Here is a 16,272-nt window from a genome sequence, read left to right as displayed (position 1 = left end):
TCTAAGTGAAATCTAACCAACAAAACAAACAAGCAAGCAAAATATAACAAGAGACATTGAAATTAAGAACAATTTGATAGTAAACAGAGGAGAGGTGGGAGGGGACAATGGGAGGAAAAGGAGGAAGAGCTCTCAGGAACTACTATAAAGGACACATGGACAAAACCAAGCGGGACCGGAAGCAGGGGAGGGAGGTGGGAATGCCTGGGGTGGGGGGAATGGTGAGGGGTAAATGCACACAACTGTACTTGAACAATAAAATAATTCAAATAAATAAAAATGACAAAGATTGGCCCTCCGGCCCGGTTCTCCCTACACAGCCCTAAGGCAGCAGTTCTCCCAGCTTGGCCCTGCGGCCAACTTTATCCAGCCTCGGCCCTCCAGCCCCGGTTCCCCCGGCCGGCGGGCTCCGGCTGAGACCGAGCTTCTCTCCCTTTGCCCCGCCAGGCCATTGTCCCACAGGCTAGCTCCTCCAGCCTCGGTGTGCGGGGCTCCGCCCCGCTGCAGGAGTTATCCCGGCTCTGCCCTCCCGCCACGGTTCTCCCAGTTCGGCCCAACTGTGGTCGTTCTCTCGCCTCCTCCACCAGCCGCAGTTCTCGCGCCTCCTCCCTCCAACCACAGTTCAACCCGGCTCTCTCGCTGCGCTACTCCCAGCTCAACCCTCCGGCAGCGGTTCTCAGGGCTCAGCCCTTTCCAAGGCAGTTCTCTCAGCTCGGCCCTCCTGCTGCCGTTCTCCTGGCTTGGCCCTCAAGCCGCTTTTTTCTCGGCTCTGCCCTCTGGTGGTGGTTCTCCCAGCTCAGCCCTCCATCACTGCTGTGCACCCACGCACAGTCCACACACGGGTCGGACCCACACACGTGCAACAACGCACACACATGCACCCACGCACAGACCACACATGCACCCATGCAAAGTCCACACACATGCACTACGCACACCCTTTCATCCACGCACACAATCCACAAGCACCCACGCACAGTCCATAAACCTACACGCACGCACAAACATGCACCCACGAACATAGTCCACAAACGCAACCACGCAGTCCACACGCATGCAACCTCACACATGTGTGCACCCAAGCACACAGTCCACACAAGCACATGTGCACAGTTCAGACATATGGACCTGCACACACACATGCACCACGCACAATCCACACACATGCACACACGGAAAAGCGTGCAGCCATGCATAGTCACACACTTTCACCCACGCACACTGGTGCAACCACGCACAGCCCACACACTGGCTCCCACGAATACACATGCACCCAAGCACACGTGTGCACCAATGAACAGTCCACACACGCGCACCCACACACAAACATGCAACCAACATGCATGTGCACCCACACAACCAGCACCCCCACACAGCACACACGTGTGTGTCCACACAAGTGTGCACCCACACACCTGTGTAGTCCCATGTACACTCCACATACACGCACACAAGCAAAGACCACGCATGTGCACCCATGCACACGTGTGAACCCATACACATTCACCCGTGCACAGAGCACACATGCACCCACGCACTGTCCACACACATGCACCCAGAGTCCACACAAGTGCACACATGCACACACGTACAACCACGCACACATATGCACCCATGCACAGTTCACACACGTGCACCCACGCATAAGTGTGCGCCCAAGCACACAGCACACATGTACCCACACACAGTACACACACCTGCTCCCATGCACATTCACCCATGCACACACATGCACCCACGCACAAAGGGCACATGCACCCATGCTCCATCCACACACGTGCACCCACGCACAGGCGTGCACCCAGGCAAATGTGTAGACCCACGTACAGTCCACACACATACACCCACACAGAGTCCATATGGGTGCACCCACGCACACATGTGCACACACATTTACCCACACACAGCGCACACGCTCCCACGCACACTCCATACAAAGTTAACAAACGCACTAACATGCACCCATACACAGTCCACACGTGTGCACCCTCAACACACATGTACCTATGCATAGTCACACACGTGTACCCATGCATACTGGTGCACCCACAGCCCACATACTTGAACCCACACACACGTGTGCACCCACACACATGTGTGCACCCATGCACCCTCACACAGTCCGCACACGAGCTCCTACATGCACATGTACACCCATGCACGCACACATGCACCCGTGCACAAAGCAGACACGCACCCATGCAGTCCACACACATACACCCAAACACAGGTGTGCACTGACACACACTTGTACATCCATGCACAGTCCACACACATGCACTCACGCAGAGTCCACACAGTGCACTCATGCGCACACATGCACCCATGCACTGTCCACACACGTGCGTCCATGTGCAACCAAACACGCACAAGCATGCACCCACGCACTGTCCACACACATGCACCCACGCAGACTCCACACAAGTGCACCCATGCACACACACACGCACACATTGACCCATGCACACAGCACGTGCACACCCACGCAGTCCACACAAAGTGCACACATGCACTCACACACACAACGCACAGGCATGCAGAGTCCACAAGAGTACACCCACGCACAAACATGCACCCATGAACATAGTCCACCCACGCAGTTTACTCGCAGCACCCACGCGCACCAGTGCACACACACATAGTCCATACATGCACGCACAGTTCTCACATGTGCACCCCCACACATGTGCACCCTTGCACACAGTGTGCGCGTACCCACACACAGTCCACGCAAGCACACACGCGCACACTTATACACTCACGCACAATCCACTCGCACCCACGCACACATGTGCACCACCACACAGTCCACACACGTGTGCCCACACACAAAGTGCACCCACGCACACAGTCTTCTGGGCTCGCTGGTAAAACTACACTTCTCCCGGCTCGGCCCTCCGTCTGCGTTTCTTCAGGCTGGTCCTGCTAGGCTCACTTCTCCCGCCTCAGCCCTTCAGCCCTCATTCTGGATAGGCAATCTGGCCGCTCTTGTCCCTGCTTCGGTGTAGAGCCACCGTTCTATTGGCTTGGATCTCACGCTGAGGTTGTCTAGAGTTTTCCCTCCGCCGCAGTTCTCCCGCCTCGGCCCTCTGACCGCCCATCTCCCGGCTAGGTCCTTCGACCGCGGTTCTCCCAGCTCCGCCCTATGGCCGAGCTTCTGTCGGCTGGGCTCTACGGCCACCCACTTCCCGGTTCGGCCCTCCAGCAGTGGTTCTCCTGACTCGGGCCTTCAGCCATCATTCTCTTGGCTAGAAAATCCGGCTGCTCCTGTCCCTGCTCGGCCATCTGGCCGTCGTTCTCATAGCTTGGCCTTCTGCCCTTGGTTCTCCTTGGTCGGCACCCCGGCAGCCCTCCTGGCTCATCCCTCCGACTGCCCTTCTCCTGGCTCAGCCCTGCGGCTGACGTCCTCCCTGCTCCGACCTCCGGCCTTGGTTCTCACGGGTCAGCCCTCTGGTCACGATTCTCCCAGCTTGGCCTTCCGGCTGCGGTTCTCCGGGATTGGCCGGCCGGCCACAGTTCGCCAGGCTTGTCCCTCTGGTCGCGGTTCTCCCATCTGGGCCCTACAGACACGGTTCTCCCAGGTGGGACCTCCACAGTGGTTCTAACGGCTCGGCCATAGCGGCTGCGGTTCTCTGGTCTCGGCCCTCCGGGCGCACTTCTCCCGCCTCAGCCCTTCGGCCGTCATTCTCCTGAATAGGCATTTTGGCAGCTCTTGTCGCTGCTCTGGTATAGAGCCAGGGTTCTCTTGGCTCGGTTGTCACACCGCGGTTCTCCGGAGTTTCCCCTCTGGCCGAGTACTCCCACCTCGGCCCTCCAGCGGCTGTGCTCCCGGCTCGGCCCTAAGGTTGCTTTTCTCCCAGCGGGGGCCTCCGGCCCCTTTTCTCGGGGTCGGCCCTCCGGCGGTGATTCTCCCGGTTTGGCCCTCAAGCCGCTCGGCCCTACGGCCTCGGTTCTACCGGCTCATCCCTCTGGCCACTTTTCCCCTGACTTGGCACTCCGGCTGCGGTTCTCCCGGCTCAGCCCTACAGCCGCTGTTCTCACAGCGTGGGCCTCTGTTCCCTTTTCTCCGGGTCGACCCTTCTGTCACAGGTGGGCACAGGTAACCAGGTTCTTAGTGATCGGGACAAAGAATTGAACCGAACACCCATAGTTCATAGAAGAGAACATGGGAGCAGGCCAACTCCAAGCAGAGATTGACCTCATGGGCTGGGGGGACTCTATTCTTAGAGGGAGGACCCTTTATGGCTAGTTTTGGTGGGCTTTTACTGAGTATATACAAGTAGTTGTATTACTTTAAAGCTACTGCGCATGTGGTTTCCCATGATCCTCCCGGATTGGCCACCAGGGAAGAGGGTACCACAATGCTACCGAATTGACCCCCGTTTCTCCTGGGGTCCCCCTGTACTAGGTTCACCATTCCCTAAGCCAGAGAATTATAGCTCTCCATGCTAGAGATTGGTGAAGAAGAAAAGAGTTATTTATTCAAGTTATACAGACTAAAAGTAATGACTTAATGTCTTTGTTAAAATCCCAAAGTCCCTTGAAACACCCACAAACACACACAGTCCTTCCTCCCCCCCTTTGCCCAGTCTGGGGTACCGTATCTCAGGAAAAGAAATAGAAATCCGTGGCTTAGGCAGCTCTCAGTTTTTCCTAGTAATTCGTGCTCAGCTGACAGGCCTTCCTTAGTTCCCAGCACCACTGGTTGTGTTGCCAGGATCTCCAGCTAAAGCCTCGTGGTGATTCTTCTCATGGCTGGGGTTGATCCCCTTTCTGGGAGAGTGACGGCAGCAGCAGCAGCAGCACCGAGAGGGCTAGCGCGGAGCTCATCACGTCCTGGCCAGAGCAGGTGGCTGCAAGGTTGGCTAGGCCCGAGAGTGCGGGCGCAGCGTGGGGAGGCCTGGCGGTGGCTGCGGCGGCCGGGTTAGGGCCGTTGTTCTCTCCGCTTGTCCTTCTGCTCACAATTTTGGGTCTCACTGCGGCAGCCCATCTCCTGGCATGGTCCTCTGTCCGCAGTTCTCCCATTTCAGACCTCTGGCCCCGGTTCTCCCAGCTCGACCCTCTGGGAGTGGTCCTCCCCCCTTGAGCCTCTGTTCCCCCTTTTTCCGGCTGGGCTCTGCGGTCACCCTACGCCCAGCTCGGCCCGGCGGGACTCCGACTACGGTCCGGGGCGTCCGTAGTCGACCAGCCGTCTCAGCCGGAAAGCAGGCTCAGGTCCCGGGCAGCCACAGAAGTCGAGCCGGCCCAGCAAGACTCCGTCTCGGGGCCGGGGTATACAGGGTCAACCAGCTGGGCCGGGCCGTATCCAGGCTCCGGTCATGGGCGGCCACAACAACTCCGTGTAGGCGCATCTGTGGAAATCCACCCAGCCCTGAAGAACTCCATTCCCGATCCGGGGCGGCCGTGATCGACCAGCCTGCCCAGGCGGGACCTAAGCTCCATTGCCAGGCAGCCGCCGAAACCCCGGGCCGGGGCAGCCCTGGAGGTCCAGCCGGCCTGGAGGGTACCCGTCTCAGGGCCAGGGCGGCCATGGCAACTCCGGCCTGGGGTAGCACAGGAAGTCCCGCTGTCCCGCCGGGACTCCCTCTCTGGGCCTGGGAGCCCGGGATCCACTAGCCCGACCGGCCGGGACCCAGGGCAGAAGCGACAGAAGCGACAACTCGGACCGAGGCACCTGCACCAGCGCAGCTGTCAAGGCGGGACTACGTCTACAGGCCGGGGCGGGCGGGGTCTACCAGCAGGCCCGACCCGGATAGAAACTTTGGTCCCGGGCGGCCCCAGTAACTCCGGGCCGGTAAAAACACGGGAGTCCAGCCAGCCTGGCAGGACTCAACTCCGGGCCGGTGCGACCGTGGTCGACGGGCCGTCTCAGCCGGGACCCAGGCTCCTGGCCCTGGAGGAAGCGACAACTCGGCCTGGGCAGCTGCGGCAGCCCAATGGGCCCGACAGGACTCCGTCTCCCGGAAGGGGGGTTCGAGGTCGCACAGAGCGCTCGGCCGGGACCCAAGCTCTGGTCAGGGGCCACCGCGGCAAAATCGGCCAGGGCAACCGCGGACGTCGAGCCGGCCCGGCGGGACTCCGTCTCAGGGCCGGGGCGTACAGGGCTGACCAGCCAGCTCGGCCGGGACCCAGGCTCCCATCTCTGGCGTAGCGGCAACTTGACCCAGGCAGCTGCGGCAGTCCAACCGGCCAGGCACGACTCCGTCTCCGGGAAGGGGACTCCGAGGTTCAGCAAATGGCTCGGCCAGGACCCAAGCTCCGGGCCCGGGTGGCCGCGGCAAAATAGGCCTGGGCAGCCGCGGAAGTCCAGCCAGCCCGGCGGGACTCCGTCTCTGGGCGCAGGCTGCCGAGGTCGACCAGCTGGCCCACCTCCCCGCGCTCCACTGTGGATTGTGTGTGTACATGCAGAGACTAGGCCATAGATGAGAACGCGATTTTTTTATTTTGTATTTTTTTAATTTTTTAATTTTTACTATATATTTTTTTAGTTTTACTCTTACTATTATTACTATTACAAATAATTCTTTGCTTTTTCCCCCTTTGGTTGTAAGACACGGCCATTCGACAGCCACCTTGCTTCCCACGCGATCACCGCAGAGTCCGTTCCTGGCAATTAGCGCCTCCCCCCCCCACCCCGACCCCCCCGCCCCTCCTCTAATAAAATGAAATCCAGCAGCAGTCGCGCCAGCACGGACGACATCGCCACCACTCTCGTTGCCGTTTCTATCACTGTCTGTCGTTCAGGGAAGTTAGGCGGCTGCGGCTGCGGCACCGAAAGCGGCACCGGCACCACAACAGAGCGATCCCAGTCGAGCTTCTCTGCCCGGGCGGCCACAGAGGACGTTCGCTTCTCGTCGCAGAGACGTCCAGGTCGCTCCCGCCCGCGACCTCTCCCCGAGTCCAGGCGACCACGGCCTTTCGCCAGTTGGCAGGGGAGGAGTCCTTCGTGGGCGCGGCAAAGGTGCCGGTTCCGGTCCCGGGGTCCGGGTCGTTCCGACGGAAGAAGGAGGAAGAGAGGACACAGGATGGCCGGGTCTCCCGAGGGGGTCTCCCCTCCGCTGCCGTGACTCGAGACGAGGCCCGAATCCTGACTGGTGTACCTCGGCGGCCGCTTTTATAATCGCCCCAGAAAAGCGGTCGGCCACATGGCCGCACCCAAAGTGAGCGAGACAGCGGGACTCTGGAAGGTTAGGCGCAGGGACGAGGGGGAAGAGGGCTCCCGGCGGTCAGCCGCGGGAGGGGGCGGGGGACGGGGTTTGGCGGCGCGGCGCGGGGTGGGGGAGGTGGACCCGCGGGGAGAAGCGGCCCACGTGCTCCTGGATGCACACCTTTCAGAAATAGCACATAGGCCCCGCCTGCCGGCCTACCTGCCTGCCTGCTTTAGCTCAGTGGATGGGGCGTCTGCTTGGGACCCGAAAGGTCGCCGGTTCCATTCCCAGTCAGAGCACATGCCTGGGTTGCCAGCCAGGTCCCCAGGTGGGGCATGCAAAAGGCAACCACACATAGATGTTTCCCTGCTTACCCCCTCCCCCCTTCCCCTCTCTAGAAATCAGTCAATCGATTGATCAATCAACCAATAAAATCATTCAAAACAAAACGGGATCATGACTTAGGAATCACAGCATGTTCCCTGGCACAACCCCCACAGCAGAACCTCCCCTCCTTCCTTCAGAGTTGCCATCTATAAGGTTCTTTCACATCTTTTCAACTTCCTTCCTCTTTTGCACGATGAGGAGGAGACGAGTGAAATCATCAGCGAGTGTGTGAAGTGACACTGAGGATTTCCTGTGGAAACCAGGTGGGTGGAGGGAGGGCGGCTCTGAAGCAGGAGGCAGCATAGGAAGAACTCTGAGACTGCAATACTCTGGCCAGCATTTAGCACCCTGGTTGCCAGGAAACACCTTTTACCAATTAGGTAGAATAAATAGTAAACCGAGGCAGGGAGGAGGAAGGAGACAAGTCTCACATATGAACTCAGCAGTCCTAAGCCTGTTCTGATAATATTGCCAGGTATTTCAATATCACAAGAAACACTATATTAACAAGAAAGAAAGCCTTGAAACTGTGCTTTCATCCCAAGGCCTGAATGTGGGAGAGGGTCCCGGGGCCCAAAGAAAGAGCCCATAAAACAACTTTGGTTAATTGCCTACCTCTGGTCACTATCCATTTTACTAGGGGGCCCCTGATGCTTTACAGAAAAGCCCGTAAATAACTTTGGAAATTGCCCCCCAATTTTAATTAACTGCCTCCTGTCACATATTCTTTTACAACAGGATGACCAAATGGAGTCTGGAGCAAGATAAGAATTCTGCAGACAGACCCCCATTTATCCCTAAATTTGGGTAGTCACATTTCCCAGGAAAGCTGGTGCCACATTTACCTGTTAATCAATATGTAACTTTTTCCCTCCTATCCCACCAAACTATGTAAGTCCTGAGAACAAATGACACTTCTCTCTCTTTCTCTGGGGCTGTTGGCTCTCTGGCCACCCAGCCTTAGGCTGCCCAGGGGCTTGCACCCTGGTCTTCAGCTGCTCTTGCTTTTTCTCACCCTGCTTTACTCTGAAACTGGCCTTCCACCCCTACTCTACCCAGTCCTGTTCTCTTCCATGGAAGTGAGCCACTAATAAACTGATTACATACTACCAGATTTGCTGATATGTAATTTTTTACATGCGTCAGCAAGAAGAACCAGGTCTCTCCCCTCAACAGCTCCATCCACCCATCCCTCCGGTGCTTGCAGTACAGTGTTGTTGTGGGAGCATGTCTGCTGGCCCCCTGACCCAGGGTTTTGGAGTCCCTTCACCCGGTACCCAGGCCTCCCCGGGCCCTGCTCCCTCCCTGCCTCACCACCCAGAGCTGGGCCTAGGGCATCTAAGGTCACGGAGAGCTACTGTCTACTGTCCCCCCGACACTCGACCCTCGGCCCTCACCACCCCCCCATTCCACCCCCCCCTCCCCACTGCACCCCAACCGCCACCCCGGATTCTGAAATGGTGGTGGGAGGGCTATCTCTTCTGGGCTGGGAAATGGTGGGGCGGGTTGGGGGAGCAGAAGACGGATTCTTTTTCGCTTGGGACTAGTCGGGCCGGTTTCTCCAACATCTTCTTCCCGTCCCCTCCCCCACTCCCTGGAGTTTGGAAGCTGTGGCTGCGGACTGAGAGGGGGAAATCAAAGGAGCGGATGCTCTGAATTCCGACAGAGAGAGCTTTCTGCATTTGAATTGTCACAGGTGTGCACAGGTAACCAGGTTCTTAGTGATCGAGGACAAAGAATTGAACCGAACACACAAAGTTTATAGCATAAAGAAAGAGGGAAGATTTATTAAGTGATAGTACACTCCACAGGACATGGGAGTGGGCCAACTCTGAGCAGAGAAGGAACACGTGGGCTGGGGGATTCTAACAGGTGCAGAAGGCAGAAGCTCCCTCGCTAGTCTTTAGCGGGCTTTTCCAGCGCAAGGTACAAGGAGTTGGATTTCAAAGCTACTGCGCATGTGTGGTTCCCATCATTTTCTTGATTGGCTACTGGAGAAGGGAGTCCCACAATGTTATTTCATTATAATGATATTCTAACAAATCAGGGGTAGCGCGCAGGTGCATTCTATGATTCAGAGTTATCCCAGAAAAACAGGAACAACCCGTCTTAGGGGGTCTTTGTCATGTATAGATGTTTTCTACATCAGCCCTGTGAGGGCCTCTGGAGCTTCCTTCCTGACTATCTCCTGCCTCAAGGGGGGCCACCCGCCAGGGGTACGGGAGCTAAACTCAACTCTCATCCTGCTTAGGAAAAGGCCCCGAGGCGAGCCAGCCCAGGTTCTTGAGATTTTTCTGATCCACGAACTGTCCCGCATCCTCTCGTCCTACCCAGCTTTCTGCAGGGATGCCCCCACGTTCTTTCCATTTGCCCATAGAAAAGAAACAGACCTGAGGAGAAGTCATGCCCACCCTCCCCCCCAACCCCCGCACAGCACGACCCATTCTTTGACTTCAGGAAGTCCAGTCACTTTCAATTCAGCTCGATCTTTTGCATAAACACAGCAGGAAGAGTGATGGATTGTATACTAGGTGACGTTTTCACTATTCTTTCATTGTTCTCCTCCCCACCCCCCTCCGCCATCACTATCTATCTAGTCCGTTTATCTCCCTCACCCCAGCCAAACAGGCCTTCTCCAAGCCACTTGGCTGGAATATGACAGGGGCATGGGGTAGGGAAAGACAGATCGATGCCTCCACATTGCTCATGCCAGTGTACAGCATGGATTTGCTTCGAGAAACACAGACTGTTCTCATGTTTGAAAAACAGGTGATTCAAGATGAGTGATACTTTTACACACACACACACAGAGTGATAGAGGCCACGCTCATCTTCAGTGTATTGATGACATCCCGTGATGAATTTCTGTCTATCCAGATCATTGCACAGACCTCTGGCAACCTTCATTCAGAGGGAGGCAGATGTCCTCTCCAGATGTGAACCCTCCCGAGACAACCTCCTCTCTTTCTGCAAATGCATGAGAGGGAAATGATGACTACTATTAACAACAGAACCGAAAAACGACACAGTTCATGGCAGAGCCCAGTGTGATGCAGTAGGGTCGACCCGAGGGAATTCCCTTTCCTGCTCTGCATTTCCAGAGGACGACTCATGTGCCCAAAGAATCCAGGTCGGAACTCATTGGATGTCTAGAACATCTGCTTGAAGAATAAAAATGTGTGCATCCCCTCAAAACACACTCTTTGTGTCTTTCTCAGACAGAGCTTCCCTTGTACTTTAAGCCCATGAAGTAGGCCTCACCAGTTCCAAAACTTCTCTTTCATTGTACTTTTGTTTTTTTAAAGATTTTACTTTATTTATTTTTAGATAGAGGGGAAGGGAGGGAGGAAGAGAGGGACAGAAACATCAGTGTGTAGTTGCCTCTCATGCACCCCAAACTGGGGACCTGGCCTGTAACCTAGGCATGTGCCCTGCCAGGGAATCCAACTGGCGATCCTTTGGTTCTCAGGCTGGTGCTCAATCCACTGAGCCACACCAGCAAGGGCTCATTGTACTTTTTAACCAAAGAGCAGACACCAATTTCTTTGGCACTGAGACTTTCTCTTGGGACATAACTCAACTGTGTCACCCACCACCACCACCACTGTCACCACCCCCACCTTGAAAAAGGGTTCATAGGGTGAATGTCATGAAGCGGATAGGCACATGAACTGACAGAGAAAACCTCCCTTCACATAATGACATGCCCTGGGATTCAACATCAGGAGAGAATCTCAAAAGCAGCGAGAGAAAAACAGACAGTGACCTACGGAGGACTTCCTGTGAGGCTGTCTATTGACCAATTTCTCAAAAGAAATCTTTGAGGTGAGAAGGGGCTGGAGAGAAGTATTCAAAGCATGAAAAGCCGGGACCCACACACAAGATGACTATATCCAGCAAAGCTATCCTTCGGAATGGAAGGGCAGATAGTGTGCTTCCTAGATAAGGTCAGGTGAAAGGAGACCATCATCACCGAGCCCTCACTGGATGAAATGTTCAAGGGACTGATCTAGGAAAGACAAGATGATCAACAATACGAACAGTAAAATGACAACAAACTCACCACTGTCGACCACGGAACCTAAAATATAAACAAAAACAAGCTAAGCAAACAACTAGAAGGGAAAACGATCACAGACATGGAGATCACAAGGAGGGTGACCACTGGGACTAGGGAGGGGCGGGGCAGAAGGGGGGGCAAGGTACAGGGAAGAAGAAGGACACGTAGTAGGTTAGGGAAACAAAATAGATAGGGGAAGGTTAAGAAGACCATAGGAAAGGGAGAAGCCCAAGAACTTCTGCGTAGGACCCATGGACGTGACCTAAAGGAAGGTGGGGGTCGGGGGGGATTGCAGGGCAGAGGGAAATAAAGAGGAGAAAAAAGGAAATAGGATGAACATAACGGCACCATCAATGACATATATTTCAGAAAATAGAAAAGTTTCCTTCGATATCGGCATAATGATGTTTAAGGAAGGAAAGGAAGGAAAGGAAAGGCGAGCAAGCCCTGGCTGTTATGGCTCTCTGGGTGGAGCGCCAGCAGGCAAACCTGAGGGTCGCTGGTTTGATTCCCAGGTCCAGGCACATAGGTATGCCTGGGCAGCATGTAAGCTTCTCAGATGCCAAGGGTCTGAGAAGAGTGGAAATCTTTTTTAGTCTTTGTGGACACCTTTTTCCAAGGTGGATAGGAGCTTATCCTACTGAAATGGAAAAATCCTTGGAGACAGAGAAAGCTTTACTGAGGGAAATAATGCCCCCATCTGGCCTCCCTGGCAGCATCCAGATGGATCACAGACCTGATTTTATTAAAAAATATATAAATAAATAAATGACACAGGAAGTTAGTCAATTTTAGGAATCAAGTGGAGACTCCACATAGCATGGAGACCTCAGGCTTCTGGGAAGTAGAGAAGATGAATCACCTTAAAAAAATTCATACTCACATATGTATGTATGTACCTATACATATATATACACATATATAAATAAATGTTTATGTACTCCTATATTTATAGGATATAAATATGTATCCTGTCTATTCATAGGACAAGGGTGGCTCCTCAAAGTGGGATTCCATTTAACCCCTATGACATTGTATACAGCTGGCCATTTCAGGTCACCTTTGGGGTAAGAAATAGGTGTATAAGTAAGAAACTGCAGGTAAAGAATGTGGACAGTAGTGAAGTCAGACCTTAGCTGTGATGAATGACCTTGCCTGTATTAGAGACTTTTCCTCCACAGGTTTGCTGCATTCCTTCCTTGGAGCCTGCCAACAAGGTGCTCCTCCAGATTAGGGTGATGGCATCTCCAGAAACCCAATCAGGAGGAAAGTGGACTGGACTTAGGGACATGCTCCTCACCACCCCCACCATGGTGAAACTAGCAGAAATAAAACCTTGGGCTCGGCACACCAGAATAGAGAAAGCACTGGAGGAAGATCTGAAAGTCGTTTTTGGAAAACAGTGACTTACGTTCTTTTCTTGACCTTGTGTTTCACCCCTTGTCACAGATGACTTAGTCCTTCAGATGAGATGAAAATACTTGCGTCTATTGAGCAAAGATGGGTCTGAATGTTTCTGGCTTTGGCTTTGCAGGAGGAACTTACGTGGAAGAAATTTTCACTTCGTGTCTTCATTTCCAAGGTGTCTGGACTCCTTTGGAAAGCCTTAGAAATTATACTGTGTTGAAGCATATCGAAAAGAAAATGACCTACTCTTATCTTTGTCATCGGGGACCGGCGGCGACTATCAAGGATGGAGAAATGTTTTCCTTAGAGGTCACTCATGGACCCCAGCTACAGTGTGTGCAACTTTTTAAAAATATATATTTTATTGATTGTGCTATTACAGTTGTCCCATCCCCCCCCCACTTCATTCCCCTCCACCCTGCACACCTTCTCTCACCCACATGCCCCCCCTTTAGTTCATGTCCACATGTCATAAGTTCTTTGGCTTCTACATTTCCTATACTATCCTTGCCCTCCCCCTGTCTGTCTTCTACCTACCATCTATGCTACTTATTCTCCATACCTCTTCCCCCTCTCTCCTCTTCCCACTCGCCTGTTGCTAACCCTCCATGTGTTCTTCATTTCTGTGCATGTGCTCCTGTTCTAGTTGTTTGCTTAGTTTCATTTTGTTTTTGTTTTAGGTGTGGTTGTCAATAATTGTGAGTTTGCTGTCATTTTACTATCCATGTTTTTAATCTTCTTTTTCTTAGATAAGTCCCTTTAACATTTCATAAAATAAGGGCTTGGTGATGATGAACTCCTTTAACTTGACCTTATCTGAAAAGCACTTTATCTGCCCCTCCATGCTAAATGCAAGCTTTGCTGGATAGAGCAATCTTGGATGTAGGTACTTGCCTTTCATGACTTGGAATACTTCTTTCCAGCCCCTTCTTGCCTGCAAGGTCTCTTTTGAGAAATCAGCTGACAGTCTGATGGGAACTCCTTTGTAGGTGACTGTCCCCTTATCTCTTGCTGCTTCTAGGATTCTCTCCTTCATTTTTACCTTGGCTAATGTAATTATGATGTGCCTTGGTGTGTTTTTTCTTGGATCCAACTTCTTTGGGACTCTCTGAGCTTCCTGGAATTCCTGGAAGTCTGTTCTTCTATTTGACAGAATGGAGAAGCTCTCCTTTATTATTTGTTCAAATAAGTTTTCTACTGGTTGCTCTTCCTCTTCTCCTTCTGTTACCACCCCCCCCCCCCCCCCCCCCAGCCATAATTCGGATGTTGGATCATTTAAAGATGTCCTGGAGGTTCCTAAGCCTCTCCTCATTTTTTTTTGAATTCTTATTTCTTCAATCTTTTCTGGTTGTATTTTTTTTCTTCCTTCTGGTCCACTCCATTGATGTGAGACCCAGCTTTCACTCCATCACTACTGGTTCCCTGTGCATTTTTCTTCATTTCACTTATTGTAGCCTTCAGTTGTTCATCTAACTTGCAACCAAAATCAACAAATTCTGTGATCATCCTGATCACCAGTGCTTTAAACTGTGCATCTGACAGGTTTGCTATCTCTTAGTTGCTTTAAAAAATTGACTCTGGGGCTTTCAATACTGTTTGAGTCATCTCCCCCCCACTTTGGTCTGGTAGAGCCTGTTACGTGTAAGGGGCAGAGCCTTAGATGTTCACCAGGGCGGGGCACCCTAGTCACTGGGTTGTGATGTTATATGTGGGGGTGGGGTCTGAGAGAGAACAATGGTGCTTGCTCTGCTTTCTGTGAGACCTCAGTCCCTTCTGTTGCTTCCTTCAAGCAAACTGGGCCCCTCTGGTGCCAATTCCTGTGTGGGTGGGCTTCTGCATGCTGTGGGACCCTCTGAGGACCTCTACTGTGAGGCTGGGAGTCCCTCCCTGTGCCTCAGTCCCCACAGGGTCCTCAATCATTGCCCCAAGGCTTTATTTCGCAGCACTGTGATCCTGGGTTGCACGCAGTGCCTTGCTTCACAATCGTTGCCTTGCTGGGTCTGCCAGTTGCCACCCCTCGGCCGGGGTCTGCCAGCTGCCACTTGCATGTTTGGGGCCCACCCACTGCTTTCTTGCGTGCCCTGGAGGCTTTACATGCCCAGTCCCAACTCTCTCTGCTCTCCCCGCTGCTCCCCATGTCCGGCTGCCTGACTCTGCCCCTCCTACCATTCTGGATAAACATGTCTATTTTAACTTCTTGGTTGTCTGACTTCCATTCAGATCAATTTCTGTCAGTTTTGGTTGTTATTCTGTTTCTAAATTGTTGTTGTCTCTATCTTGGTTGTGCAAGGAGGCACAGTATGTCTACCTATACCTCCATCTTGGCCTCCATCTTGATAAATTGAAGTCTTGACTTTCAATTTATCATTCTTTTAAATGTAAACCACCCTTGTGTTCGGGTCATTCAATTCCATCACAGTGGTGCTTGATGTGTGCTTGTTTCAATGCTACTTTGGGTCACCTGTCAGGTATTTAACACCAAAACCAATCCTCTTTCCTGAGTCACCATTTCAGATGTTTTTCCTAAAATGGGCTGTCTTCCTGAAATCTATAAGTATTTGTCACTTTTCTAAAGCTGAAATCTCCCTCATGAGAGGATCGAAAGTCAATTTAAAAGGAAAACAATAAGCAAGCAGTGTCTTCATTTAAAATCAAGAAGATTCTTTTTTTGTGTGTGTTGTTACTGTGCCCTGTCTCCACACTGGGGACAAGTGACATTACCATATTCTTTCCCTTCATGTCAAGGGCAGAACAAGCCTCAGAGCTTAAAGGGAATATGGTTCATCCAGACTTTAGAGGGCTCTCAGTTCTGGGGTGGGTGTAGGACCACAGGCAGCCAAATGAAATCTCCATGCTTCTCTCATTTCTATAATCAGACAGACTCCCATTCTTTTTCAAAATTCAGAGGGGTACTCAGATTTGGTAACATGTGGAAAAAATCCATCAACTATTTATGCTGTGTGAAAGGCTCATGATGGGAAATTTTGAAACCATACAGAGGAAGAAAGCACTGATACTTGCAAAAATGCGGGTGAGTCTGGAAAACCATGTGCTTCATGAGATGTGCCCAGTCATCAAAGATGATGGTAAGTACATTTCCCTTCTTAGGAAATAGCCAGGAAAGTCAAAACCTGGATGGAGACAGCAGCAGATTGGGTGGTCTGAAGTTGGGGACTGGGGAGAAAGTGGTGGTGGTGTTGATGGTATGTGGTGTGGGATGGGGTAGGATGGATTACTGTGAGGTGGGAGAGAAGGAGGAGGAGGAGGAGA

General features: G+C 52.8%; 1 long non-coding RNA gene across 1 annotated transcript; it reads right to left on the bottom strand.

Moving 5' to 3' along the window:
- Positions 1-11,042: 11,042 nt before the first annotated feature.
- On the bottom strand, positions 11,043-15,961 carry LOC118499878. Its single transcript, XR_004902422.1, has 3 exons — positions 15,951-15,961; positions 12,885-12,887; positions 11,043-11,139 (listed from the first exon to the last, which is right to left on the bottom strand). It is a non-coding gene; the product is annotated as an uncharacterized LOC118499878 (long non-coding RNA).
- Positions 15,962-16,272: the final 311 nt, after the last annotated feature.

The sequence above is a fragment of the Phyllostomus discolor genome, chromosome 4 (genome assembly GCF_004126475.2).
Source record: "Phyllostomus discolor isolate MPI-MPIP mPhyDis1 chromosome 4, mPhyDis1.pri.v3, whole genome shotgun sequence".
NCBI lineage: Eukaryota > Metazoa > Chordata > Mammalia > Chiroptera > Phyllostomidae > Phyllostomus > Phyllostomus discolor.
This window is presented reverse-complemented; position numbering and strand designations above follow the sequence as displayed.